The 11,849-nt window shown below is 37.5% G+C and overlaps 1 long non-coding RNA gene across 2 annotated transcripts; it reads left to right on the top strand.

Annotated features, from left to right (window-relative positions):
- The first annotated feature begins 3,290 nt into the window (after nt 1-3,290).
- LOC144023802 (uncharacterized) lies at nt 3,291-9,329 on the top strand. 2 transcript variants are annotated; one of them, XR_013284609.1, is made up of 8 exons: nt 3,291-4,778; nt 5,392-5,533; nt 5,659-5,733; nt 5,807-5,877; nt 5,992-6,070; nt 6,157-6,219; nt 6,687-6,841; nt 8,023-9,329. It is a non-coding gene; the product is annotated as an uncharacterized LOC144023802 (long non-coding RNA). The 2 variants fall into 2 exon arrangements; XR_013284608.1 differs by having other exon boundaries at nt 6,662-6,841.
- Nucleotides 9,330-11,849: the final 2,520 nt, after the last annotated feature.

Genomic DNA, 11,849 nt, shown 5'->3' with positions numbered 1-11,849 from the left:
TTTGGGGGGTTAGCTCATGTTTTTAGTTGTTACTGTGTAGTGGACGCCGTATAATATGGCTGTAACGTGTTGTAAACTTACAAGCTCATATACAACATTTTTAACATGAAAATCATGCAACTTAAATTTCGATTGTGATTGGTTAGTTAAGATCCAATCAGGAACCAGAAGGGTTGACATAATCCAAATTATGTGTTTTATTGGTTTAGACACTGAATAGTTCATGTCCACTGCAACCATTTATGGGCCTGAATGGGTTAAAACACCTACAGTAGGTCATCCAAAATAAAGCTTTTGTGAAAAAATAATATGCTGGTTAATAATAGCCCTTTGAGTAACCAAGGACAAGTAACGTGCCAAAAAAGGGGGGTTTAAATGCTCCACTGAACATATGAAAGGTGTTTTGGTGTTTTGTTAAAAAAAAATTAAAAATCAGATCGGGATCGGATCGGGACTTAGAATCAGACGATCTTAAAATGAAGTGACTGACTCAGGTCCAAAAGACTGTGATCGGGACATCCCTAATCATTGTACTCTTTTACCTATGTAAAAGTGAAAGTGATTAGATTCTAGAGGCCCATGACTGACATGGGCCCCAAAAAATACCATTTTCAACTTGAGAAACTTGAAATGGCCCCGAGTGATATTTTCAAAAATCCCTGCTATCCATTGTGTAGAACACATCAATCATCTCTTTTTTTGTCTTTGGCCATTTTGTTCTGTGTTTAAGACCACTTTGAAGCCTCTTCTCCACTGCTCACACTTACCTTAGTATCACTCTGGGTTCATGTGTTCTAAGTAGCTTTTACTCTTATTACCCCGGGTTTTCACCGGATGCGGTTGCGGTGCGGTGCGTCTTGACTGCGTGCTCCGGACGGGTCAATTTTTTTGTCAATCCACACCGGCTCCGCACAGCTGCGGTCCGGCAGCTCCGTTGCCGCCCACTTCCCAACGTGTCTCGCGGGACCGCACGCGCGCGATCATGTGGCATTTCACAATGACAAACATACAGAAAGTCTGTGCTCAACAGAGAAGCAGAAAGAGAGGTGGACTTCTTTTGATTTAACCTTTTCTTCTTCTTCTGCTATGAGATTCCATGCAGCATCCTTTTTTTGGTTGTCCTTGTAAAGTATATTAATAACGAGAGTCGGGTCAGTGCGGGTCCACTCTTTATTTCTGTCTTCCGGGTCCGGCTGCCGCTCAGTACGGCAAGCGAGACGGGCACAACAAGCAATCGCGAACATCAAACTCACAATACATTACAGTCCTTATAAAAAGGATGTGCCGTGTCATATATTATTTGGGGTTTTCCACCTCCAATATAAACCTCTCCTCGTCCATGTTCGCTGGTGTCTAAACCGTGAATGAGCACATGGCCCGGCGACGCCCATGTCACGTTTTGCTGAAAAACTTGCGAAATAGGAGCTGGCGAGTGTTTTATTCTGAAAGGTAACCGGAAATTTATTTTGAAACTGCCTCGGTCTTCCTGTCCCGCTCGATGTGTTTTGTGCTAGCTTGCCATTTGCCGGAGGCCTACCGCTGCGGCGTCCGGCAAAAATAGAAAATAGGTCTATCCTTGCGGAAGGCTTGCGGCACGCCGCAGGCCTTCCGCAGTCGACACGCAACGCACCCGCAAGCGGTGTAAACTGCACCATTCGAATGAATGGAATCTAATTGCTTGCGTCGCCGGACCGCACCGCACCGCAACCGCACCGCAACCGCATCCGGTGTAAACCCGGGGTTAAGATTGTCAGAGGACATGTCTCCAATTCCCCAAATTTCTGAGTCTGGCATTTTAGAACTCGGTGACTAGGAGCTATTACTGGCACTAGGGTTCTTTTTGAATACAAGCCATGGGGCTGTATTTTCGTGGCAAGTGCAAATTAGGCACAAATTTCAATCTAATATATGTTCATGTATAGCTCAATTCCGATTTTTGTTATTTTTTCCATATGAGAAACCTATCTGATTTTTTTTTTTTTTTTTGTTCATGCAGTGTGAAAACTGAGCCTTTTCTACATGTGGATCTGATATAAATTGGATATGTATATGATGCATCTGCAGTATAAACAATCATTTGTACACATCCGACCTATAGATCTCAAAGCTCGATGTGTGTTCCTCAAATCTCACACGAGACATGTCAGTGCAGAGAAAGGACACAGCGAGCCATGTGTGACCGGACTATTGTGACGGCTTTTAGCCAGAATCCAACAGACAATATAACAACAGATAACAGGTGGGGGAATTGTCAGTTCGTCATTCATCAACCAAACGGGCATATATCAGAGAGCGGTCCATCGGTACTTGACTCCATTAGTGATGGTTACACTAATGAATGAAACCCCACTTCCGTTTAGTCCATCACAGTAGTCCACTTCTGCTTAGTCCGTCAATTTTCCTCATCAAGTTTCTCGCCATTCTTCAGCAAAACGGGCGTCTGTCCGTGGCGGACTGACAGACAGTCCACCACTACTGACATAATGCCCATCTCTAGCGTTTTTAATGTATGTATTATTTGGACAATAACAAAATTTTTTTTATGAATTTGCCTTCATACACCACCACAATGGATTTGAATTAAACCAATTTACACACGATTTTTTTTTTAGGGATGAGTGAGAACAGATATTTTGGTATTTTAAGGTATCATACTAAGGTCTTTTAAAGGGTTTTACGTTGTGTTTTTTCCCATTTTAATTATTATTATTACTGTTAATATTTTTTTTATTTTTAAACTTCCTTATGCTCAATGTTTTTGTTTGCCGTCTGTTTTAACATTGTAAATGTATGTTGTTGTTTTTTTAGTAAATTTTGTAACCTACTTATTTTCTCTTCTTTGCTGTGAATGTTAACTACTGTGGTTGTTGATGCTTGTAGGTGTTGTCTTTCCTTGTGTAAAGCACATTGAGTTGCCTTGTGTATGAAATGTGCTATACAAATAAATTATCCTTGCCTTCCCAGATAGCAAAAGATGTTTAATCAACGTTGAATTAGGGTTAAAATGGATGATTTTTGGTTACGGTTGAAGATTGATTGGTCAATCAACATTGATTCAACAGCATTATGCTAACATTGAAGTTTGTGTTTAAAAGATAACATTGAATCAACGTTGTATTTTGGTTGAATTAAAACGTTTGAAAGGTCAATGTTTAATTAACGTTGAATCTATGTTTGCCCTTCTCGTTTTTTGTTTTTTTTTTCCCCTTCAGCTGAGAAACTGACTAGGAGAAGGGGAGGGGAAGTATTCTGGGGACAGGTGTGTAGGTGGGGGGTGTTAGAGTCTTTAAGCATTTGTAATAAATATAAAACATAAAGCTAACTACTTTGCGGATTTCATTTATTGCGGGTATTTTTTGGAACCTAACCCCAGCGGAAAACGAGGGAACACTGTATTTGTAAAACTTGTAAATTATTTGAATGTACTCGAAACACCTGGCATTTCCACCAAATAAACTGTACACGTTAGAGTTTTTATTTGTGCATTTCAGCCCAGTCAGCAAAAACATGTGGCCCACATCCGGTATAAGTCCGGCACAGGTGGCATTCAGTCGACACTGGCATAAGGCATGTGGGCCGAACATGGCCCAGGAGCGGCAAAGGTGGCACTGGCTTGACTCTGGCAAACAGGATGTGGGCCAGTTGCTGTGTGACGCATCTGGCTCAGATATTAATTTACAACTCTGGGCCACATATGTATAACCAGTCTTGTCCCACTCTTAAATGCAGTTTCAGATTATTTTTTTTCTACACAAATTTTTTACACATACTTATTTGCATAACAGATGTTAAGAAGAATTTTAATACATCATCACACACACATTTCAATATGTTTCTGGTCAAACAATCAAAGTTTGTGTGTGAATTCCTTGAACGAACTTTCATGAAGCTTCCAGAGAGAAGTTCTTCGAACGTGCGTTCACCATTTTTTTGTAGCGATTCAAGGGTAAGTATTTAATTTTCCTATGTTTTACATTTGACATTTTATGGCTTCATATTGACACAACTACTGACTTGACTTCACAGACATTGGTGTGTGCGTGCGTGCGTGTGTGTGTGTGTGGTTATCTAAATTTTCCCGTTAATAGTTTCAATGCCATAATATTTAGTTAGGTGCACTCACTGGCTGATCAGAGAAAATCTCATTTTATCTGACCAGTTTTGTTTCAACCTGCAACGCATAAACTTTAAGTCTAACAATTCTAAAATAAAAACAACTATGAATATTCATATGAAGGAGATAATTATTTACATTTAGTGGAAATCTGATTCAGAGGTAAAGCTTTTAGGGGGCAATATTGTATTGAAGCTATTTTATTGACGCAACTCTGCGAGTATAATCATATAAAAAGGTACCAAATTATCACTAGCACCAAATATTACATTGTTCTGGGATAATATTCAGCTTGTATTGTAAAATATGCAGAGCTTGAATTATGTAATTTTTTATAGTGCTGTGTGATATGTACATTGTGTGCATAATATTATATTAAAAAATACAAAAGAGGAATGACTTATGCGTTACACACGTCCCAGGTTATGTTTTAAAAATCTATTATATATCTCATACAATTTTAATTTCATCGAGTTGATTTAAATATCTACTGTACTTTCTAACGTTATTGGATCGCTGTTCCACAGTACGCCACTAGATGGCGGGACATGCTACTAACCAGACTGACACACACAGTCATACACAGCGTAGAAGAAGAAGAATTTGAAATTACCGGCAGCCGTGCTAAGAGCGGGAATCCAAACGTCGACGTTCTGTGTTTCAGGTCGGTAAAAGTTACATTAAATAACACAAATATGTATCACCATGTCCATTGTCAGTTGGGTCACTAAACATATGTGGTTTTTAGAGGTGGTTTTAGTGAAGAAATTGTTTCGAATCATCCTAAACGTTGAAGCTAAGTTGCTAATTCCGAATGCCTCTTAGCAATGAGAGTTACTACAAGCCTATCTGTGTGCTATGTTGCTGATATGCTAGTAAGCTAACGAACTGCACTGAAGCCCTACAGGAGCGTTTACATGAAGAATGTATCTTTTTTCAGTCGTTTTTAACAGGCTGTTTTAACAGTGGAAGATAGAACATTGAATAGCGTTTTCTTTTAGGTTTAGTTTTTTAAAGTGAATTAAGTCCACTTGTATAGTAATGTAAGGTTTATCTGTAATTTGTTTAACTTCTGTATATAACTTAGTTCATCACGAAATCTAGTCGAGTCATGCTTCAGGATATTTATTTGGTGAGGCAAGTAAAAGTATTTTTTAGTAATTACTAATTATTGAGCCTATAATGAACTTCACATTTTTTTCACACTGTAATAAAACAAAGGTGTAAATGTTGTACTTTGTTGCTTTTAATATCATTTGTTGTCTGTTGATGTACAGGTTACTTGTGCTGTTTTGACGAGTCACATGGCGTACAGGTGGTGCCAGCGTCTTCGAAACCAGATGGCTAATTAGTAATTTACTACTTATTCAAACTAAGAAGGCATGTTGTACCTTGGCCAGAGCTTGGTGGACCACTTTGGTAAGTAAACAAGTGAACAAACACTCAAAATATCCATTTCTAAGAATCTGAAGAAAGCTTAGGTGAACTACCTTTCACCACATCCAAATGTTGAAATTAGTGACAGAGAATATAACTTGGCACAGGTTTAATGGGGAAGGAGAACATGCAGAGGTCTGTCTTACCTACAAGGAGGAAGAGGGCAAAGTGCAAATTTTAAGGTAATATTGGTATGTTTTCAGAATTCATAATATAAGATAACATACTAATTAATAGAATATCGGTTGTGCCCAGGTTTCAGGCTCTGAGTGTTTCTTCAAAATGTTCTGTCCACAAAATCCATTCTGAGGAGTAGCGCAAGATAGGTAAATTATTCTGCGCACTGTACTACATGATTGTGATGATATTATTGCGGTAACACAATGCTGACTTGTACAGTAAGTTTGAAACTTACATGCTGTGTTGTTGATATTGTTTAGGTGCACAACTCACTTTTCAAGACTACAAACACAATTACAGCTCTACAACAGGCACCTAGACCCATTTTTAATTTAACTTGTGAGTAATAATAACTACTATGATTATGAAAGAACACAATCACATTGTGAAAAAAAATGTTGAACAGGGTCTTCTGTTTGTTTCAGGCAACCCTTTTTGCGGTGCTTGGGGACCAACCGGAAGAAAGGGAAATACTGTGTTCGTAGTTGGTAAGTCTTTCAAAGGTCACTGTTATAGAACCAAATCAGCATAAATCTTAGCACACTTTTTTTCTTTTTTTTTTCTTTTTTTTTACCAATTTGTAAGGCATAATTATGGAGGACCAAAACTGCCCAAATTCAAAATATATAAATGACTGACTAAATAAATAAATGACTAAAAGTGAAAGTAAAAACGGGTGAAAAAAATACAATTCAAAAATGAAATACAAATGTATTATTTTTATTTTCAGTTTTAGTCATTTAGTTATTTAGTTAGTCATCTGGGTGGTGGGGGGTGGAGAGGGGGTGATGTATATGAATATTGCAAAATTTAGTAAAGGTTATGTAATTTACTTAAAAGTAAAATCTTCAAGCATCGGGAGAATTCTATCAACAAAAGTTGAGTGCAAAAATTAAATGAATTAATAATAATAATAATGTCGTCTCATAGATTAATCACCTGGCTGTCGTTGAAGGCACCAATTCGGACAACCTAATCAGACGGATGATGGCAACTGTGATGACAAATGCCCTGAGCTGTTAAATGAATACAACTGGGCAGGGAAGCAAGACAAGCGTTGCATTGGCAAGAAGGCATTCAAGGAGACAGTGATGCAAGACTGTATGTGTGGTGAGTTATCGCCTATGTAAACTACTTATTACAACACAGAATTGTTTTTGAGCAGAATGCTCTGAGCTGCTTTCTTTTGTTGTGTAAAATCACTCCACCTGGGGTATGGAGTCAGAATCCTTCCAATACCCGAAACCTCGTAATAAGGGTTTGACTCTCCGAAAACATTTTTGTATAACTGAAAAATTGTTTTGAATTGTCCCAAAATATTTTTGAATGACTGAAAAATCCCAGAAAAAGCTTTAAAAAAAAACACTAAGAAAAGACACATTTTAAAAGTGCGGCTCCACATAGACATTATTTATCTATTAATTAGAGAATGGTCAATTCCGAAATCAATGGAAAAAAAACAAAAAAAAAACATCATTGATACTTCACAAAAACAGCAATTAGTATATGTATCTTTGTCTTTTCATTAATATATTGCAGTCAAGATGGACTCCATCAGGCCAGGGCTCTACACTAAGTTTTCCACTACTAGCACTGGTGCGAGTAACATTTTTGGTTGCTCGCACAGCACAGGATTTGGTCGCACCATTATTTGTGGAGGTGCAGCATGACCTGGCTTCGGCATACGCAACTCGATATATTTGCAAAATATTTTATTGGAACACGAGGTTTGCCTGCAACAGTAGTGGCTATCAAAACAAGTCAATCATTTCTAATAACTTATGTCAACATTATTTTCTTTATCTCAGTAAAAATCAGTATTTTTTTTTTCTTCACCGCTGCTCCCCTTACCTTTTCATCCCCTTACCTTACTCGCTCCGAAGCTTCTAGATTTCACCAGCTAGACAGCGAGTTAACGACGTTCCAAATAACCAGACTTCATTTTCCTTTTGTGCTGTTAATTTGAACAATGGCCTTTGACCATTACCCTCTTTAAGTCGTCGTAAAACTAGAAAATAAAATAAACAATGTAGCTAACTATACACGACACACTTTCATGCTAGTAGCTAGTTACATTGCACATTCAATATTCTGTAATTGTCTTAATTAACTAAAACAAATCTAGTGTTTTTATATTGACATCGCATGTATTTACCAACATTGTCAAATTCAACAAAAAAGTGTTACTTAATACTTACTGATAGTTACTGTAACAACAGAACAGCTTTTTTCTAAAACAATAAATTGTATTAGATACTAACTCTCTTCTCTTTTGTAATCTTGTCTTTCAGTTGCTGCTCGACAGCTTGACCGTACACTGACTCAGCAGGACTTTGGTGTTACTGTCAAGCATTGGCTGCGTTTTGCTCATGAGCGTAACGGTGGCATCCCAAGAAATGCTAGTGCCTTGGACGCAACTGCGAACGCAAGTCAAATTTAGTGTGTGTTTTTATAGACTGACGTACAGTCAAAGTGAAATGGTTACCGCTTTATACACTGATGTTCCTACAGTTCATTTCATTTGTTTATTTCATTCCTTTGTCAAAAAAAAGAAAAATACAATAAAAACAAACGTTATTTGAGGCAGAAACCAAACAGGTGTTATTTTCTTTGCCTCCATTCTCCCCAGAATTCAGTTACAAAGTACTGTGTTTTGATTTCTAATAAATGTTTGAATATTAAACATATTTTCTGTCCTAAGATTTTCATACATATGGAAGTATGGTTAAGGAAATCAACAAGCTGATAATACATCCAAGTAAGTTGTAAGACATCTGCAGAAACACTAGGTGAAAAACGTACGGTAACTTTTTTTTTTTCTAATGGACTAACCCAATATTTTTTGTTAGTTTAAAAAAGTAGTTCTATATTAATGTGCATGATAATAGTAATAATAATAATAATGTACATTTTGATTTAAATTCCAATGTAAATGATGATTAACTTAAAACATTTATTCCTCACATTAATTCACTATATGCATGTAGATTCTGATTTAGATGGTAGTTGAAACAACATTGTTATTGTGTGATATATGGTTACAAAGCAAACGTTGACTCAACATTTTATCAACCTTGCACTTTCTGTATAATTTAAATGTTAGAATTCAATGTAAAATCAACCAAAGATACATGTAGATTCTAATTTAGATGATGGTTGAAACGACATTGATATTGTGTGATTTATGGTTAAAAAGCAAACGTTGACTCAACATTTTATCAACCTTGCGCTTTCTGTTTAATTTAAACGTTAGAATTCAATGTAAAATCAACCAAAGATGCATGTAGATTCTGATTTAGATGATGGTTGAAACGACATTGATATTGTGTGATTTATGGTTGAAAAGCAAACGTTGACTCAACATTTTATCAACCCTGCACTTTCTGTTTAATTTAAACGTTAGAATTCAATGTAAAATCAACCAAAGATGCATGTAGATTCCGATTTAGATGATGGTTGAAACGACATTGATATTGTGTGATGTATGGTTGAAAAGCAAACGTTGACTCAACATTTTATCAACCTTGCGCTTTCTGTACAATTTAAACGTTAGATCTCAACGTAGATTCAACACTTAAGCCGAACTATATTTCAACGTTGATTCAACCACATTTTGCTATCTGGGTTGTTTTTAAAGAAAATAAAAGAAAAATCAAATGACTGAATTTAAACTAGAAGACAACATGAATGTTTTTAACCAAACCAGCTTCTGGGTGGCCACTCTTCCTTAGGAATGAGATCATCTTTGGGGGACAGAGTTCATAACATTGTTGACAGCAGATGATAGGTGATGGTGCAAATGTTCCCCTCTGTCGAGAGAGGACATTTCTAGTTTGACATAGCTGCTTCTTTCATGCTTCTTCCAAGCCAGAGGTCCTTGCTCACCAGAATTCAGACATTGCTGTCCTTGGAGGAATTCACCTTCATTATGAGATGCAAATGAACTGCTGACTCATAACCCAAAGAAATTGTCAAACTCAATATTGAGGCGTCCATCCCTGACATACTTTTGCAGTCCAAAATGGCAATGCTGTCTCTTTGATGTCTTCCTGAGTCAAACACGATGTTTCTGTCCAAAGTGTTAATGCGTTTCCTGGCCAAATCTACTTTGTAGCCTTGTGTGGCTGGTTTGTGAGAGAAACTCAGAAGGATTATTATTTATTAAAAACAAAAACAAGCTAACAAACAAACAAAAAAACATTTCATGATTGCATGGAGGTCTGTGATTGGCGGGATAAAAAAAAATAAAAATCTCAAGATTCTTATGTTAAATACTGTTATGTGCAGCCAGCCACTGGGCATCACTGGATAATTCATGTTTACTTGTCAAATTTCCATAGGTTAGTGCTTAAGGAATACACATTTCCAAACAGCCTTCGGACACAGCAAAGTGGTTGTCAAGATTTTTACAGGTCCAACATGTATTGCACATTGTTGTAGTTTCAGTACTTCAATAATATCATCGACTTGGATGTGCAGTAACTGCTCACTGATGCCACAGTACCCACACAGATGGCTGCCCTCTCACAGCCTGAAGGTACATAGACAAGTCTGAGCTGCTTTCAAGTGTAACTCACTAAGTTGGCTTCAGTTGTGCTAGTAGTACAAATAGTTCTGTTAGAGGAATATGTTTATATCTCAGGACACTATGAACAACATTACATTCTGAGATCTATTTTTTAAAATGTGAACACACTGATCTTTTTTATTTGTTTTTTTTCTTCCATAGACAGTACTGCACCACTAGTATTAGCTTGAGGTTTTTACTTTTAGGTTACCGTATTTTCACAACCATACAGTGCACCGTATAAAAAGGCGCAGTCTCAGTTACAGATGCTATTTCGGTGTTTCTGCAATATTTATATTGCAGTTCTTCCTGCTATCCTTCTCATACTATAGCTGCATTGGTAGCTTTTCACGAGAGAGACAAAACTAATGTAGGTCCATTCAGTAAAATAAAAAACTCTTTTAAGTAAGCTATTTTTCGGTGTCGGCTTTCTTCATGTTCGAGCCATGAGGTTTCATCTATCATAATCAAATCGACCCACCCACTGGACCCTGCGTCCCCCACGTCATTCCCGCGGCAATTTGAAAGCATGCACAAATTATTATTTTTTTTTCTCACTCACTCACTCACTCACTCACTCACTCACTCACTCACTCACTCACAGAAGCTTACATGTGAATGAGTGAGTGGGAAAAAAAAAAATCCGTGTGTGCTTCAAAATTGCCGCGGGAGTGACGTCACGCAGCTGACACGTTCGCCCGGCCCCGTTTGCGACACGCCACCCCCCGCTCTGCGATTGGCTGTCTTTCCACAGAAACGGCCGCTGTTTACAAAACAAACACAAAATGGCAAAATACAGGCTGGGGTTGTGGGCGTTTAGGACAAAATCCCCCCCACACGTTATGAAAAGCCCATATCTATAAATTGAGAAGTAGTTTGTTTAAATCCTGTATTTAAAAAGTGCATTTTCCTGAGTGAAACCGGCAGACAGCCCCTTTAACTGTAACAGAAAATATTGTCAAGCCACTCAACTCGCTTCTAATAAATGTAATTTAGCTGTGTGTGTCATAATCAAGATCATGAATGTGCAAGTTGTGCCTATTGGTTGACCTAAGCAATTTCAATGGATTGTTTCCTCTTACGTGTCACATGTTGATGATGAGCAGCGCAAAGCAGCACAACATTCTTAGCCCACCAAAGGTAAGTCGCAACTCCCTCATTGCTGCCATTCTCAGGAGATTGCTATGAATAAAGGATTAGCGCCAAGCTGTGAGTCAAGCTCTGATTCTTCCAGTCGCTTTACATATTTAAAGCCAAATTCAGCACTAGCAGAACAAGCAGCTTAAAGTCAAAGTTTTTTTTTTTTTTTAAGTCAAACTGGCTTTTGGTGGAGGATAGTGATGTAAGTTTCTGAAATTCTTGACATGCTTGCCATTTCACCACCACATCATATGTCAAACTATGTGAGCTACATGACTGTTTTCATGATGGAATTTAATATTTCTAGGAGTGTATTTCCTTACACACAACTTTATAATCTGTGTTTTGAACATGAAAGTGCTGGATATGTGTTCTCTCTTATCTGTGGCAAAACCACATTTAAAATGAATC

Source organism: Festucalex cinctus, chromosome 8 (assembly GCF_051991245.1).
Source record: "Festucalex cinctus isolate MCC-2025b chromosome 8, RoL_Fcin_1.0, whole genome shotgun sequence".
Taxonomy (NCBI): domain Eukaryota; kingdom Metazoa; phylum Chordata; class Actinopteri; order Syngnathiformes; family Syngnathidae; genus Festucalex; species Festucalex cinctus.
The sequence above is the reverse complement of the archived record's forward strand: the minus strand, read 5'-3'. Positions and strand labels throughout refer to the sequence as shown.